The sequence below is a fragment of the Bubalus kerabau genome, chromosome X (genome assembly GCF_029407905.1).
Source record: "Bubalus kerabau isolate K-KA32 ecotype Philippines breed swamp buffalo chromosome X, PCC_UOA_SB_1v2, whole genome shotgun sequence".
Classification (NCBI taxonomy): Eukaryota; Metazoa; Chordata; class Mammalia; order Artiodactyla; family Bovidae; genus Bubalus; species Bubalus kerabau.
Genome location: NC_073647.1, coordinates 132,578,686 through 132,597,196, shown reverse-complemented (window position 1 = coordinate 132,597,196; position 18,511 = coordinate 132,578,686). Strand labels below are relative to the sequence as shown.

Genomic DNA, 18,511 nt, shown 5'->3' with positions numbered 1-18,511 from the left:
CATGAATTAAACTCCTACCATCCTACCCAATAAAAGGTCTGCATAAGTCCTGATTGTAGAAGGCAAGGAAAAAAAAAAAAAAAACTGGTGCTTTCTTTTAACTCTTGGCCACCTGATGCGAAGAACTGACTCATTTGAAAAGACCCTGAGGCTGGGAAGGATTGAAGGTGGGAGGAGAAGGGGATGACAGAGGATGAGATGGTTGGATGGCATCACCGACTCGATGGACATGAGTTTGAGTGAACTCCGGGAGTTGGTGATGGACAGGGAGGTGTGGCATGCTGCAGTCCATGGGATAACAAAGAGTTGGACACGACTGAGCGACTGAACTGAACTGAACTGATATACCCAGGTGGAGAATGATTTCTAATCCCCCCCCTCCCCACCCAAAGAAATCCCTTGGAATTATACTATTTCTGTTCATTCTTAGTATATTATTATTTTAAATAAAGATCACTGCTGTCAGAACCACTAATTATCTAGAAAGAATGAGACCTCTTAACTGACAGTGATGACATAGTTGCCAGGGAGAAGGGATAGTTAGGGAATTTGGGATAGTCATGTATACACTGCTATATTCAAAATGGATACCCAACAAGAACCTACTGTATAGCATGGGGAACTCTGCTCAGTGTTATGTGGCAGACTAGATGGGAGGGGGGTTTGGGGGAGAATGAATACATGTATGGTGTATGAATACATGTATGTATGGTGGCTCAAACAGTACAGAATCTGCCTGCACTGCATGAGATCTGGGTTCTATCCCTGGGTCAAGAAGATCCCCTGGAGAACGGAATGACTACCCACTCCAATATTCTTGCCTGGAGAATTCTATAGACAGAGGAGCCTGGCAGGCTACAGTCTATGGTATATATAGGACTGAGTCCCTTCACTGTTCACCTGAAACTACCACAACATTGTTAATCATTTATACCCCAATACAAAATAAAAAGTTTAAAGTTTGAAAAAAGTCAGGGATGGACAAAGAGTGGCCTTCCCAAGCAATGCTTTTAAAATGCAAAGCTCATTTCCCCACGATTAGCCAATCAACCCAAGGGAAATTTTTCATAACTTTTTGCTTCTTCCCAGATATAATTCTGCTTATGGTAACATTTTGGACTCTTTCACACCTTCCCTTGATGCCACTGTAACTGGATTCCCTCTATGGAAATACTTTTAAAGAGAGAGAGGTGGGAAGGGAGTGGGGAGTAAGAGAAAGAGAGAGTGATTGTGGTGTACATGTGTGTTGTGTGTTTGAGGCTGGGGAAGAAATTAGAGACTTGGAAAAAAAAAGGTCTTTGTTTGGGCGAGGCAACAGTGGAGGCAGAAGCTGTGTATATCTCATTCGATGACCGTGCTGCCTGAAGAATGGGAAATGATCATGAAGCCCTTCTGCTTGTCTCCAAGTCATGACTTACATGTACCTAAATATGTTCAGGAAGTAAAGCCAGTAATCTCTTCACAAATATTAAGGGAATACATATTTTCACATGTTTTTTTAACTCAATCTTCTCTCCTACATAATGATTTTCTGCTTTTGTAGTAGGAGGTAATTCATAATTACTGAGAAAAACTGACAGCATTCAAAACCCTCTCTCAACCTCACAGCATAGAGAACAGACTTATGAACATGGGGTGGGGGGAGGAAGGAGAGGGTGGGATATATGGAAAGAGTAGAATGAAAACATGTACATAATGTTTTACATATACGTATATGTAAAACAGTGGGAATTTGCTGTGTGACTCAGGGGACTCAAACTGGGACTTCGTAACAACCTAGAGATGTTCCAGAAAAACATCTATTTCTGCTTTATTGACTATTCCAAAGCCTTTGACTGTGTGGATCACAATCAACTGTGGAAAATTCTGAAAGAGATGGGAATACCAGACCACCTGACCTGCCTCTTGAGAAACCTATATGCAGGTCAGGAAGCAACAGTTAGAACTGGACATGGAACAACAGACTGGTTCCAAATAGGAAAAGGAGTACATCAAGGCTGTATATTGTCACACTGCTTATTTGACTTATATGCAGAGTACATCATGAGAAACGCTGGAGTGGAAGAAGCACAAGCTGGAATCAAGATTGCCAGGAGAAATATCAATAACCTCAGATATGCAGATGACACCACCCTTATGGCAGAAAGTGAAGAGGAACTAAAAAGCCTGTTGATGAAAGTGAAAGAGGAGAGTGAAAAAGTTGGCTTAAAGCTCAACATTCAGAAAACTAAGATCATGGCATCTGGTCCCATCACTTCATGGCAAATAGATGGAGAAACAGTGGAAACAGTGTCAGACTTTATTTTTTGGGGCTCCAAAATCACTGCAGATGGTGACTGCAGCCATGAAATTAAAAGATGCTTACTCCTTGGAAGGAAAGTTATGCCCAACCTAAACAGCATATTAAAAAGCAGAGACATTGCTTTGCCAACAAAGGTCCGTCTAGTCAAGGCTATGGTTTTTCCTGTGGTCATGTATGGATGTGAGAGTTGGACTGTGAAGAAAGCTAAGCACCAAGAGTTGATGCTTTTGAACTGTGGTGTTGGGGAAGACTCTTGTGAGTCCCTTGGACTGCAAGGAGATACAACCTGTCCATCCTAAAGGAGATCAGTCCTGGGTGTTCATTGGAGGGACTGATGCTGAGGCTGAAACTCCAATACTTTGGCTACCTCATGTGAAGAGTTGACTCATTGGAAAAGACCCTGATGCTGGGAGGGACTGGGGGCAGGAGGAGAAGGGGACGACAGAGGATGAGATGGCTGGATGGCATCACCGACTCGATGGACATGAGTTTGGGTGAACTCCGGGAGTTGGTGATGGACAGGGAGACCTGGTGTGCTATGATTCATGGTGTCGCAAAGAGTCGGACACAACTGAGAGACTGAACTGAACTGAACTGAACACAATATTGTAGGGCAATTATCCTTCAATTAAAAACCAAAATTTTTTAAAAATACCCTCTCTCACCCTGAGTGATACTAATAACAGACCAAATTAGCATTGAAATCTGGTTGGAAGGGTGAGGGATTATTCAAGGAAAATATCAAAGCCAAGATGGGTTGGATCTGCTGTCTGATGACTAGTTTTATGTAAGTCATAGCAGATTCTGAAAGAATTGATCTGTTTAAAAAAATTTTTTTTTGGTAGACAGAACCCTTTGCTTATCCCAAGTAAGCTGCTGCTTCTAATTCAGTTTAGTTGCTCAGTCATGTCCAATTCTTTTCGACCCCGTGGACTGCAGCACACCAGGCTTCCCTGTCTATCACCAGTTCCAGGAGCTTGCTCAAACTCATGTCCATCAAGTTGGTGATGCCATCCAACCATGTCATCCTCTATCGTCCCCTTCTCCTCCCGCCTTCAATCTTTCCCAGCATCTGTGTCTTTTCCAGTAAGTCAGTTCTTCGCATCAGGTGGCCAAAGTACTGGAGTTTCAACTTCAGCATCAGTCCTTCCAATGAATATTTAGGACTAATTTCCTTTAGGAATGACTGGTTTAATCTCCTTGCAGTCCAGTTTCATCTCTTTTTGTGTCTGAAGGACAGACTGTCTGAGTGATATAACTTCCTCAGTGCTGGTCAAAGGCAGCTGTACCTAGCAGAGGGTTTTGGACATAATCTTTGTCAAGAAATAATAGTAATCATGGTGATAGAGACTTGTCTGCATCTTTCAGAGGCAAAAAGGCAAAGTTAAAATACTGGTACAATAAGGCATCAGAGTTCCCAATTTGGCAATTAGAGGTATTGAAAATGATGACAAATTGCTTTCTCAATGGGTATGGCTTTTCCCCCAAAAGTGAGTTTCAAGTCAGTGATTTTAAGTTCCTCATCTTGAGCTTTCTCTACTTATATGAAAAATGAGCATATAAATTCATTTTAGATGTGAAAGTGATAAACATTACTAGGTTAAAAGATAACTGATAAACTGTCTTTCAGGTGGTAGCTTTTAAAAACCCAAGGAATTTGAAGAACTTTTTGCCTACAAACAGGTGACAAACTTACTTTCAGGAAATCATGAAAGCATAAACCTTTTCTATAGAACGTCAATGTCAATTAAGGATAATGCATTACAAAGAGTCAGAAGTACTGGTGTTTTGTGATGATCACCTTTGAGAGACATTTGGCATAAAGTAGGAAATCAAGGTCACTTGACTTTTTCTACTTCAGTAAAATGGTGAAGCCAGATTTCATCTTAGTGAACATTTCAAAAGTGTGAAATGATATATACAACTGAAATAAAAGCAATGAAGAAAAAGGCAACTTTTTCTCAACATAACATTTTTAAAACCACATTATGGATACAGAATGATTAGTTACTAATAAAAGCTTGATTATTGGGATTGAATTCTATACTTATTTTGTGTTAACACATCTTTCTCAGTATGAGAACCTGATTCCCCATAAACCACAAATAAAATGTATCCTCCAAAAATCAAGTGTTTTTTTTAACAGATGCATGTCTAGCTGAAACAGTCTGAAGGCAGAAATGAGAACAAAAATAAACTCTTAAAAACTTTAAATTTTTATACTACTGTAAGATTTAGAAAAATGTTTCAAAAGTACTAGTTTGTGTGATTTCTCATAATTGTCCGACACAATAAAATCAGCAGATATTTTCTTGCAGCAGGACTCTCCTGTGGATTCCCAGTGCTAAACACACCTCCTAGCCCACAGAAAGCATTCATTTGATTTTCACTGAATTAGAATGGGATGAAGTAAATTGATGAAAAGTGAAAGTATTAGTCACTCAGTTGTATTTAACTCTTTGCAATCCCATAGACTGTAGCCCACCGGGCTCCTCTGTCCATGGAATTCTCCAGGCAAGACTACTGGCATGGGTTGCCATTCCCTTCTCCAAAGATCTTCCCAACCCAGGGATCAAACCCAGGTCTCCTGCTTTGCAGGCAGATTCTTTACCATCTGAGCCACCAGGGAATCCATTAAATACCTATAAAAGGAAAGAGCATGCTTATTTATATCCTAGAAAAAATGTTTAACCATTACAATACTTACTAACTTAAATTGGCATTAGTCGGGGAAAAGTCCATTATAAATATTCACAAGGCCCTTGGTTGTACAAATACACCACAATAAACTCACCATATGTAAATCAAGCTTCCATTGTAGTCTCCTGTTTCAGATTATTGGCAATGGATAGTTTCTGGCTCTTTCTCCCCTTATCCTTCATTATTCCCTATTTGGTGGCTGCATGTCCAATTTGTAACCCTATCAGAAAATCTTTCTTCTACTTACATGCTATCAGTTCAGTTCAGTTCAGACGCTCAGCTCAGTCGTGTCCGACTCTTTGCGACCCTATGAATCATAGCATGCCAGGCCTCCCTGTACATCACCATCTCCTGGAGTTCATTCAAACTCACGTCCATCGAGTCAGTGATGACATCCAGCCATCTCATCCTCTGTCGTCCCCTTTTCCTCCTGCCCCTAATCCCTCCCAGCATCAGAGTCTTTTCCAGTGAGTCAACTCTTAGCATGAGGTGGCCGAAGTACTCGAGTTTCAGCTTTAGCATCATTCGTTCCAAAGAACACCCAGGGCTGATCTCCTTTAGAATGGACTGGTTGAATCTCCTTGCAGTCCAAGGAACTCGCAAGAGTCTTCTCCAACACCACAGTTCAAAAGCATCAAGTCTTCGGTGCTCAGCTTTCTTCACAGTCCAACTCTCACATCCATACATGACCACAGGAAAGACCATAGCCTTGACTAGACGGACCTTTGTTGGCGAAGTAATGTCTCTGCTTTTCAATATGCTGTCTAGGTTGGGCATAACTTTCCTTCCAAGGAGTAAGCATCTTTTAATTTCATGGCTTGCAGTCACCATCTGCAGTGATTTTGGAGCCCCCAAAAATAAATTCTGACACTATTTCCACTGTTTCCCCATCTATTTCCCATGAAGTGCTGGGACCAGAATAGCTTCTCATTAGTGGGAACTTCTCATTAGTGGGGAAACCAATGTATGTTTCAAGTACACAGGATGGCATATTGTGCCAAAGTAAGACTTATTACTTCTATGTGTAAAATGGCCTCTCAAAGCCACTTTAACTTCAGTCACTAACATTGTCAGGATGGTTGAAATTAAGATCTTTTATGTATCCTCACATTCTCATCATAGCTTCTCTAATAGCCTCAGGAGAGTGAAATGCAAGCAGGTCCGTTTCTAAGGGAAACAAGTTGCCTTTTAAAGACCAAATCAAAAGTTCTGGCTACTCAAATGGATGAGTCAGAAAAACCAAAGAATGCTGTGGAACATTTTCTGCCCTCAAGGAGATAATGATTTATTTAAAGAACCAAGATTTTTAACACAATTAGTAAACAAAGCAGAACTGCCCTAAATTATGTACAGAATTCAAGTGCTACAGGAAATAAGAGCAAGGAAAATTGCTGCTGGAGAAGGCAATGGCAACCCACTCCAGTACTCTTGCCTTGAAAATCCCGTGGACGGAGGAGCCTGGTAGGCTGCAGTCCATGGGGTTGCTAAGAGTCAGGCACGACTGAGCGATTTCACTTTCACTTTTCCCTTTCATGCATTGGAGAAGGAAATGGCAACCCACTCCAATATTCTTGCCTGGAGAATCCCAGGGACAGTGGAGCCTAGTGGGCTGCCGTCTCTGGGGTCGCACAGAGTCAGACACTACTGAAGTGACTTAGCAGCAGCAGCAGCAGGGATACCAGAGAAGGGAAGGCTTCTGCAGGGCCCTCGTTCCTGCTCATGACCATCTCTCCAGCTGTAAATTGGGCATATGCCAGACTAATCCGAATGATTGCTCTTATAATGGAGAAGGCGCTGGCACCCCACTCCAGTACTCTTGCCTGGAAAATCCCATGGATGGAGGAGCCTTGTAGGCTGCAGTCCATGGGGTCGCTAAGAGTAGGACACGACTGAGCGACTTCACTTTCATCTTTCACTTTGATACATTGGAGAAGGAAATGGCAACCCACTCCAGTGTTCTTGCCTGGAGAATCCCAGGGACGGGGGAGACTGGTGGGCTGCCGTCTATAGGGTTGCACAGAGTCGGACACAACTGAAGCAACTTAGCAGCGGCTCTTATAATTCATCATAAAATACTCCTTTCTTCTTGATCTCCTTCTGATTAGCCTAATATCATTTGAGTCTCTTTGGATCCCTGTTTCACAACACTGAATTTTCAGTTGTTGTTGTTCAGTTACTAAGTCATGTCTGACTCTGCAACCTCATGGACTGCAAGCCAAGCCAAGCACACCAGGCTTCCCTGTCCATCACCAACTCCTGGAGCTTGCTCAAACTCATGTCCATCGAGTCGGTGATGCCATCCAATCATCTCACCCTCTCTTGTCCCCTTCTCCTCATGCCTTCAATCTTTCCCAGCATCAGGGTCTTTTCAAATGAGTCAGTTCTTCACATCAGGTGGCCAAAGTATTGGAGTTTCAGCTTCCGCATCAATCCTTCCAATGAATATTCAGGACTGATTTCCTTTAGGATTGACTGTTTTGATATGTACACAATAAATGGTTTGATGAAAACACATCCAACTGTTAAATGAATTGACTCATTGGTCACTATTCATCTCTTTGTTATCAAATTAATCAGCTAATAGATAGCTTTACATATGCAAGCAATGAGGAAACAGTTAATTTAGTTACCCTAAGCAGGTATGACTTGGGAGTGAATTGTGGTATTTGGGATATATTACCTCCAAAATATATGTGGGTGTATGTATGTGTATGTGTATATATACACACATACACACATTGCTGTAGACAGAGTTTGAAGTCTAAGACCTATATCTTTGTATAGCAGTTCCTCATTTTTAGTGTAAGTATGGTTATATAAAGTATCGTCCTAAAAATTAAACACTGCCCAACCATTTTTCTGTGTCTCTTTTATTGACTAATTGTCCTATTAATTCATTGTTTGCTACATTTAAAACAAAAGGCGAAAACTGGACCAGGCTTTCGAAAATGCTGGGTGGAGAGCAACCTATAACAACTAGAAAATACTTAACGACTGTAATGTTTCTTTTATTGTTAAATATTGTTAAAATATGTAGAGTAGTGGATTTCATAACTTAGGATTTTATTGAAACCTTGTCTCTATGTCATGCCATATCCATACAATGGAAAAACTGGATAACAATGAGAATAAACTGCCTACTACTACTGTCAATCTTATGAGTGAATGTCACCAGACTTGGTGTCGAGATAGAAAAGTACATTTTCTAATGATTCTTTTATTGTAAAATTCTACAAGTGGCAAAACAAATATGTACCATTAGAAGTCAGGGCACTGGTCTCCTTGAAGGGGAAGGATTTGTGATGGAAAGGAAATAGAACGGTACCCTCTGTAGTGCTGATCATATTCTATTTCTTCATCTGACTGCACTTTCACAGTTGTGTTCAGTTTGTGGAAAATCATGGGGATATATAATTAAAATGTATTCATTTACCTATATTTTTATTTTTATAAAACATTTTAAAATTAGGTTAATATTTACCTCCTGGGGTTACCATGAGGACTGATTCAAAAGGCATTTATGAAATTGCAGTTCATTCAATAAACAACCAAATAAACAATAAACAACAAACAAACCCTACTTCCTAATATGTTGATGCCTATACCCCAATTATCTTACCAACAGGGTCCTCACATAATCTGTTTCATATATATTTTACATTTTTTTATTTTTATTTTTTAGGCTGCACTGTGTGGCATGTGGGATCTTGGTTCCTGACCAGGGATGGAACCCGTGCCCCCTGCATTGGGAACATGGAATCTTAAACCAGTGGACCATCAGGAAAGTCCCCTATCATATATATTTTAATACATGATATAATGAAGCAGTACACAGGTATGCTTCAGAACATGCCTGCTCTTTCTTCTTCTATCCTGTAGACCTTCACAAACAAAAAATGATGCCTTAATAGATCTGCTTGGTCAGGTTGCTCCTCACTGAAAATGTGTGCACATAGAGCAACTGTAGAATAGTGTCCGTCATAAACTAATAACAAACAGCAGCAGAATGGTGCTCATAAAAAACCCCAAAACTAGCTACAATCAGATTAAAGCACCCTTCTGTTTTTTCAGCTGGCAAGGAAAATATTGCTTGAAATTTTGACTTAGCAGTCCATCTCAAAGAAAGTAATATAAAAATGACTTCCTACATCATCATTTTACTGATCAGGGCCCGGCAGATATACACATCGTGTGGAGGAATTCTTTCTAACTCTTGGACCGAATGCAATGTGCTGAGATTTTGTAATCCTTTGGTTCTCTGATTGTGATTTTCCTGCAGATTGACTGACATTAAGGATTGGATAATTTTAAAAGAACAGAATCAAATATGACTACTTTTATTTTCCAGGTTTTATCTAATTCTAGTCAGTTGTTTAGTCTGGTTTGCTCACTAATGGGAGCCAACATCCTTCTTATTACATATCATCCATTGCCCAATCTAATTAACAGATTGAAGTTAAAGGTGGGTCTTTGAGGGATTAGGTTTTACAGTGAAAACATTATATACTGGAACTAAGCATCTCTAGTAATTATTATCATGCTTGTGTATTGTACACTTGGGCCTCCATGTTTTCATAAGAAAAAAGTTCCTGTGGAAAAGTATTTTATTGTTGCTGGAATTGCTTTGCATTTATTTTTATTGATACAAGTAACTATATTAAGGCTTGAATATCAATGTTGATCCTGCTTTCTGAAACCTTAATCTACATTTCCCTAGAGGAAGCAAAACTAGAAAACCTGAGTCTATTGTAATTGATTTTTCTTAGAGCTGCAAAATGTTTGTGAAGCAGCAAGAAAAACAGAGGGAAAACATCTAAAACAATTAGATAGGACATTTCAGACAGTGGACTTGTTTATGTAGAGACAAAACACCAATTGAAAAATCCTTCTTAACTAACTTTATGGCAGCACTTGCCCCAAAGCAATGATAAAAACCCCCCATGTTTGTAAAAATAAAAAAATAAAGAAACCAACGTATTGATTTAAAAACAGAAAGGATAAGGCAATGTAGATTTTGAGGAAGTAAATGGGACTCTAATGTATGGGTAGAGGTTTTCATGATCCTCACATGAGTCTTACTAACCTGTACTTACGTGATGTACCCATCAACCGTGGATGGTTTTATTTAGTAATGATGGTAGCAGTCAGAGAAAGTACACAATAGCAGACATTTGCCATTTCTAAAAGCTAATGTTTCTGAGAATAGTGACGATGTTGATTTGTCTACTTATTCAGGGTTGTTCTAATGAATAACGGGTAGATACACCAAGATCCCCTTTTTCTAAAAAGGGAAGTGCTACAGATAACATAACTGAAGTCATGTAACTTCAAGAAGTTTTGAACATAACATAATTTCAGAAATAATTATTCCTCTTAGATGACATACAAATGACCAACAGCTTATATGAGAGCATCACCAATTGCCAGGGAAATGCAAACCAAGTTTATAATGAGCTCCTCATACCTGTTAGGATGACTAGCATAAAAACAAACAAACAAACAAACTCCAAAACAAACAAACAAGCAAAAAAATAAAACCAAGAGACCGAAAGTGTTGGCAAAGATAAGGAGAAGTCAGAACACTTGTACATTGTTGGTGGGAATATAAAATGCTGTAGCTGCTATGGCAAATAATTTGGAGGTTCCTCAAAAAATTAAAAATAGGATTACCGTATGATTCAGCAATTTCACTTCTGAGTATATATTCAAAGGAACTGAAATCAGTATCTCAAGGAGATACCTGCACTCTCATGTTCATTGCAGCACTATTCGCAACAGCCAAGATGTGGAAACAATCTTAATGTACATCAGTGGATGAATGGATAAAGAAAAAGTATATACAAAATGAAAAATATTATTCAGCCTTTAAAAAGGAGTCCTTAATATGCAACCACATGGGAGAACCTGGGGGACATTATGCTAAGTGAAATAAATCAGATGCAGAAAGACATGTGGAATCGAAAATAGTCAAAGTCATAGAAGCTGAAAATAGAATGGTAGTTTCTAGGAGCTTGAAGAAGATGAAAATGGGGTGATGTTGGTCATAGGGTATAAACTTCCAGATAATTTTTCTATTGCTATAAATTGCAAAAGCATGCTCGTGAAGATAGTATAAAATGATTTTTCTCCTGCAGAAAGAACTTAATAATGCATAGTTCCCCAGTCCATCTACCTTTCCATCCATCCATCCATCTTCGTATCCTTTGTTTATCCATTCAACCATTCATTCCTTCAACCAAATATTTACTTAGTGAGATTCCACCACATGTCAAGTAGTGTGCAATTAAATCATTTTTAAAAAGATGTCTTTGGAGATAGAAAAACGTGATAACAACTGAGAAACCCCAAACACTTGAAAGCTATAAGGAAATAAAAAACTTGAAACTTTTCATTGCGCTAAATGGCTTCAACTACCTTCTGCATGCTGTGCTGGGAAGGTGCATTATAGATTGCTTGCACCTTATTTGGGAGTGATTACCAATGATGCTACTAGTTGCATTTGAAGAGATGACAGTGGAATTTTGCGTTTTACATTTCTCTTTAAACACTTGCTTAGGTTATATATTTCAAGGGCACAACGTATAACTTGCTACGATGTTTTCCATAATACCCTTCACTCTCTGTTGACCACATGATTAAGAGAAATTTAAAGTATGATAACACACCTGGGATGAGAGTATACACATTCTCCTTGAGGTGTTGAGAACTGTTTTTATTTCCCCCTCCTCAGTACTACAGGTACAATTCTACCTTTCAAGTGGATCATACAATTAAAATTTAATTCTTAAATTAAGAGGCACTGTTAAAAATGTTTTATTTTAAATCCACATAGAGGAAAATCTTCTAACAGATTATCTAAGAACAGACTCATTATTATCCTAGTTTATATGAAATTGAACATCCTTTGGGCAGCTAACATTACTGCTCTCCTTGCTGTGGGCTTTATGCTCGGGACTCATCTTCAGTAGGAGGTTTACCTGATGAGCTGAGGAGTCCTGCAGCATCCGGCCTTGGTGGAGAGGTTCACACACTGGCTGGGTGAGTACGGAATGCTCATAGTTATTCTTCCTCATTGTCTCATGTTCATGTGTCCTCTTAATAGACATTCATGCAGTGATGAGGCTATAAACCTCCTATCCAGATGGCAGACCCCTCTTTGAAGGAATATTTGCAAAGGTCCCTGCCCAATTGACAGCAGTTTATTCCTTCCTAACACACTTATTTGCTTGCCATAGAGCAATGGGAGGTACCTAATTTGGGCAATATAAACTTGGCCATTCAGTGTATAATTGTTGGCTTATTGAGCCAGGGGTATTTTCACTTTTATGACTAAACTCACTGATATACTCTTGTTGATGAGTTTTCTGGTGCCCAAACGTAAGCCCAAACTGCTTCCATATTCATTGGTCATTATAATTAACTGGGAATTTCTTATGCTTTCTCATATACAACATGAACAAGAAACAACCAATGGAAAAGCAACTACTGCACTGTCCAATTTAATTTTTATTGGAAAAAAAATGTGTTTATATTTAGAGAAGTACACAAATTATAAGATTATTTCTCAGGGAATTTCCATAAAGTGAACATGTCTAACCAGCACTCATATCAAGATACAGAATATTACCTAGAAGCCTCAACTGACCCACGTGGTCACAATCCTCCTTCCTGATATATAAGTACTATCCTGATTCTAACACCATAAATTAGTTTCTATGAATTTAAACTTTGTAGAAGTACTGTGTGCTAGTTTGTGTCAGACTTCATTTTCAGTTCAGTTCAGTCAGTCATGTCTGACTCTTTGCGACCCCATGGACTGAAGCACGCCATGCTTCCCTGTCCATCACCAACTCCTGGAGCTTACTCAAAGTCATGTCCATCGAGTCTATGATGCTATCCAATCATCTCATTCTCTGTTGTCCCCTTCTCCTCCTGCCTTCAATCTTTCCCAGCATCAGGGTCTTTTCAAATGAGTCAGTTCTTCGCATCAGGTGGCCAAAGTATTGGAGTTTCAGCTTCAACATTGGTCCTTCCAATGAATATTCAGGGTAGATTTCCTTTAGGATGGACTGGTTAGATCGCGTTGCTGTCCAAGGGACTCTCCAGAGTCTTCTCCAACACCACAGTTCAAAAGCATCAATTCTTTGGTGCTCAGCTTTCTTTATAGTCCAACTCTCACATCCATACATGACTCCTGGAAAAGCTGTACTTTTGACTAGACAGGCCTTTGTAGGCAAAGTAATGTCTCTGCTTTTTAATATGCTGTCTAGGTTGGTCATAACTTTTCTTCCAAGGAGCAAGCATCTTTTAATATCATAGCTGAAGTCACCATCTGCAGTGATTTTCAGTTCAGTTCAGTTCAGTCACTCAGTCGTGTCCGACTCTTTGCAACCCCATGAATTGCAGCATGCCAGGCCTCACTGTCCATCACAAATTCCCGGAGTTCACTCAGACTCACGTCCATCGAGTCAGTGATGCCATCCAGCCATCTCATCCTCTGTCGTCCCCTTCTCCTCCTGCCCCCAATCCCTCCCAGCATCAGAGTCTTTTCCAATGAGTCAACTCTTTGCATGAGGTGGCCAAAGTACTGGAGTTTCAGCTTTAGCATCAGTCCTTCAAATGAACACCCAGGGCTGATCTCCTTTACGATGGACTGGTTGGATCTCCTTGGAGTCCAAGGGACTCTCAAGAGTCTTCTCCAACACCACAGTTCAAAAGCATCAATTCTTCGGCTCTCAGCTTTCTTCACAGTCCAACTCTCGCATCCATACATGACCACTGGAAAAACCATAGACTTGACTAGATGGACCTTTGTTGGCAAAGTAATGTCTCTGCTTTTCAGTATGCTATCTAGGTTGGTCATAACTTTTCAGTGATTTTAGAGCCCCCCAAAATAAAATCTCTCACTGTTTCTACTGTTTCCTCATCTATTAGCCATGAAGTGATGGGACCAGATGCCATGATCTTAGTTTTTTGAATTTTGAGCTTTAAGCCAACTTTTTCACTCTCCTTTTTCACTTTCATCAAGAAGCTGTTTAGTTCTTGTCTGCTTTCTTCCATAAGTGTGGTGTCATCTGCATATCTGAGGTTATTGATATTTCTCCTGGCAATCTTGATTCCAGACTGTGCTTCATCCATCCTGGAATTTTGCAAGATGTATTCTGCATATAAGTTAAATAAGCAGAATGATAGTATACAGCCTTGACATATTCCCTTCCTGACTTGGAACCAGTCTGTTGTTCCATGTCCAATTCTAACTTTTGCTTCTTGACCTGCATACAGATTTCTCAAGAGGCAGGTCAGGTGGCCTTGTATTCCCATCTCTTGAAGAATTTTCCACAGTTTATTGTGATCCACACAGTCAAAGGCTTCGGCATAGTCAATAAAGCAGAAGTAGATGTTTTTCTGGAGCTCTTTTGCTTTTTCGATGATCCAATAGATGTTGGCAATTTGGTCTCTGGTTCCTCTGCCTTTTCTAAATCCAGCTTGAACATCTGGAATTTCATGGTTCATGTACTGTTGAGGCCTAGCTTGGAGAATTTTGAGACTTCATTTACCCAGCATTTCTTGATAGTTTTCTTTTTTTAAAAAATTTGTTTATTTTTTAATTGGTAGACAACTGCTTTACAATTTTGTTTTGGTTTCTGCTGTACAACAACACGACAGTTATGATCCCTTCCCTCCTGAGCCTTCTGAGCCTCCCCCCATCCCACACCTCTAGGTTAACACAGAGTGCCAGGCTGGGCTCCCTGTGTTATATAGCAACTTCCCACTATTTAACACATGAAAGTGTATATATGTCAGTGCTATTTTCTCAATTTGTCCCCCCTTCACCTTCCCCTGCTGAGTCCATATTTCTGTTCTCTACTAGGTTCATTAGTACAATTTTTCTAGATTCCAAGTATATGCATTTATATATGGTACTTGTTTTTCTATTTCTGACTTACTTCACTCTGTATAAGAGGCTCTAGCTTCATCCACCTCACCACAACTAACTTATTCCTTTTTATGGCTGAGTAATATTCCATTGCATAAACATACAACAACTTCTTTATCCATTCATCTGTTAATGGACATCTAGGTTGCTTCCATGTCCTGGCTATTGTAAATATCGCTGCAATGAACATTGGAATACACATGTCTTTTAGAATTGTGGTTTTCTCAGGGTATATGCCCAGTAATGGAATTTCTGGGTCATATGGTAGATTATTCCTAGTTTTTTAAGGATATCGCTGCAATGAACATTGGAATACACATGTCTTTTAGAATTGTGGTTTTCTCAGGGTATATGCCCAGTAATGGAATTTCTGGGTCATATGGTAGATTATTCCTAGTTTTTTAAGGAATCGCCAGTGGCTATATCAGTTTAAATTTCCACCACCAGTGCAATAGGTTTCCTTTTTCTCCACATTCTCTCCAGCATTTATTGTTTATAGAATTTTTGATGATGGCCATTCTGACTGGTGTGAGGTGATACCTCATTTTAATTTTTATTTGTATTTCTGTAATAATGAGCAATGCTGAGCATCTTTTCATGTGATTATTGGCCATCTGTATGTCTTCTTTGGAGAAATGTCTATTTAGGTCTTCTGCCCATTTTTTGATTGGGTTGCTTGTTTTTCTAATATTGAGCTGAATGAGTTGCTTATATATTTTGGAGATTAATCCTTTGTCATCTACTTCATTTCAGTTAATTCTCCCATTCTGAGGCCTGTCTTTTCATCTTGTTGATAGTTTCCTTTCTTGTTCAAAAGCTTTTAAGTTTTACTATGTTCCATTTGTTTAGTTTTGCTTTTATTTCCATTAATCTAGGAGGTGGATCAGAGAGACTCTTGCTGTGATTTATGTCAAAGAGTGTACTGCCTTTGTTTTCCTATAAGAATGTTATAGTTTCTGGCTTTACATTTAGATCTTCAATCCATTTTGAGTTTATTTTTGTGTATGATGTTAGAAAGTGTTCCAGTTTTATCCATTCTCACTGCTCTATAGTGTTTCATTGTATGAATATGCAGTGATATAGTTACCCTTTTACTATTGATGGGTACCTGGGCCATTCCCAGTTTGGAACTATTACAAATAGTGCTGCTATTGTGCATTCTTGTACATGTCTTTTGGTGCACATGTCTTTTGACCTGTCTTCTTGCTATAATTAGAAAAAAAATTATGAAGTAAGGTGAAAGTACTCACCTAAAAAAGGATAAGCCCATGATGCCACTATTATTTGGAACTTGCTATGTGGCTAATTGTATTTTGAACACAAACAGTTCCCTCTACCACAGTGCTTTCCCTCAGGAACCCAAACTCATTGAGTAACTTAGCAAAATGGCCCCAAGATACGTCTGTTCTCATTTGAAAATCAACGAGATTTCAGTTAGGGATGAAAGCAAAATTTAGGATAAAAATGTGCAAGCTTAAAGCCATATAGAACAGCACAGCCAAAGTACTCATTAAAATTACTCATGGACAAAAGAGATTTGCACTAATTAAAATGCCTAGTCACTGTAGTGTGGGTTAAGAGGGAAGATTGACTTAATACCAAATGGCTTTATTTTATGGCTTTACATCAAACTTTTGAAATATTTTCTGTTAAGGAAATGAACGGAAAATGAAAAAAAAAACCTCATAGGGCAGCAGATAAAATACCACAGACCTAAAGAGATTCATTATAATCATTATGGCAGCATTTTCTATCACATTTATGAATTTGGGCAATTTTTATTGCACTTGTTGTTAAGGGACGATTGAGCAAGTGCCATTTTATGAGCTACTAATTCTTCAGTGATTCCCAAGTGGAGGATCCACACACAAGGGTCAATTATTATGACTCTAATAGAAATGCTGTGATTGGGAAAAATGTAAAGTAACATTAATCTCCCCATTGCTCCCTTGAGCAGAGTTCGGCTGTCAATTTTAGTCCTGAGGAGCTCAGAGACCACCAACATGGCCAGAAGGGTTTTGGATTTGTTACATCAAGGGCACAGTGAGCTGAATATTTTTAATATGACTTTATAAAAACCAGTTCTGACTTTTAACATTACAGGAATATTTAAAGGAAAAGAAGACTAAATATGAGTCCTATAATTAAAATATAGACTGTGTTTCAGTATATTATCCCAAGATTTTAGCCTTTGTTTTCAAAATCAGTCCTAATTTAGACCAAAAGTCCTGATTCTTCTCTGGCTTTTATTTCAGTCTTAACATGACTAAGCATGGAAGATTTTATTCAGGTGACAGAGAATTTATATTCTTATTTCCCATGAAAATTAGAACAATCACAAATCCTTCTACAACTTGAAACAATCATTGTGGAATACCTAGCACCATCATTACACTTTTGGCACCCAGTAAGGTTAGGCTCCGGAGAGGGCAGTGACACCCCACTCCAGTACTCTTGCCTGGAAAATACCATGGATGGAGGAGCCTGGTGGGCTGCAGTCCATGGGGTTGCGAAGAGTCGTACACGACTGCGCGACTTCACTTTCACTTTTCACTTTCATGCATTGGAGAAGGAAATGGCAACCCACTCCAGTATTCTTGCCTGGAGAATCCTAGGGACAGAGGAGCCTGGTAGGCTGCCGTCTATGGGGTCACACAGAGTCAGACACGACTGAAGCGACTTAGCAGCAGCAGCAGCAAGGTTAGGCTCCTTCTTGCATATATTTGTATGATATTGACACATAACTATCATTTACCACATATGGATGCTATGCTAAGTCACTTCAGTTGTGTCCGACTCTGTGAGACCCCATAGACGGCAGCCACCAGGCTCCCCCATCCCTGGGATTCTCCAGGCAAGAACACTGGAGTGGGTTGCCATCTCCTTCTCCAATGCATGAAAGTGAAAAGTCAAAGTGAAGTCGCTCAGTCGTGTCTGACTCTTAGCAACCCATGGACTGCAGCCTACCAGGCTCCTCCATCCATGGGATTTTCCAGGCAAAAGTACTGGAGTGGGGTGCCATTGCCTTCAGGAAGAAAAAGAAGGAAGGGTGAAAGGAGATTAATATTTATTGATAACTTTTTATGTGCAAGGCAATAAGCTCACTATTTTATATGTGGCAGCTGATTTCACCCTTTTGATAATGCTGCAGATATGACTTATTAGATTAGAAAGTTAAGATTGAGCTAAGTTAAATATCTTCACCAGTATCCCTCCCTAGTGAATGGTGGACTCAGGAATTGGAGCCACACCTACTTGCCCACAACACTATCCACTATACTATGTGGCCTTCTCGTTCTAAGAACTGATTCTCAGTAGTTAAGATCCTTAATGTCCTATGGCAGAGTTCAAAGGGAAGGTGTTGGTTCACCTGCCAGTGCACCAAAAGGTGCTTCAAGTTCAAGATTATTGTGTCTCAATCAGCTTTGACATCGGCAGCATTTCTTGAGGAATCTAAAGGGATGCCTGCCACTTTCCAGTAATGGGTCCCAGGACAACAAGGAATGCTCAGCTAACAGCTAAAGGCCTCAACAGGGCCATGTTCATGAGGGGACAAGACTGCGACAATTCCT

At 39.5% G+C, this 18,511-nt stretch overlaps 1 long non-coding RNA gene across 3 annotated transcripts in view; it reads left to right on the top strand.

Moving 5' to 3' along the window:
* The window catches only part of LOC129639260 (uncharacterized), a 148,061-nt gene that overhangs the window by 121,039 nt on the left and 8,511 nt on the right, over window positions 1-18,511 (top strand). For 2 of the 3 annotated variants that reach the window (XR_008708309.1, XR_008708310.1), the window contains exon 4: window positions 8,685-8,837. This is a non-coding gene — a long non-coding RNA (uncharacterized LOC129639260). Of the gene's footprint in view, window positions 1-8,684; window positions 10,497-18,511 lie in introns of those variants that run through there. The other variant, XR_008708308.1, reaches the window with a different exon arrangement.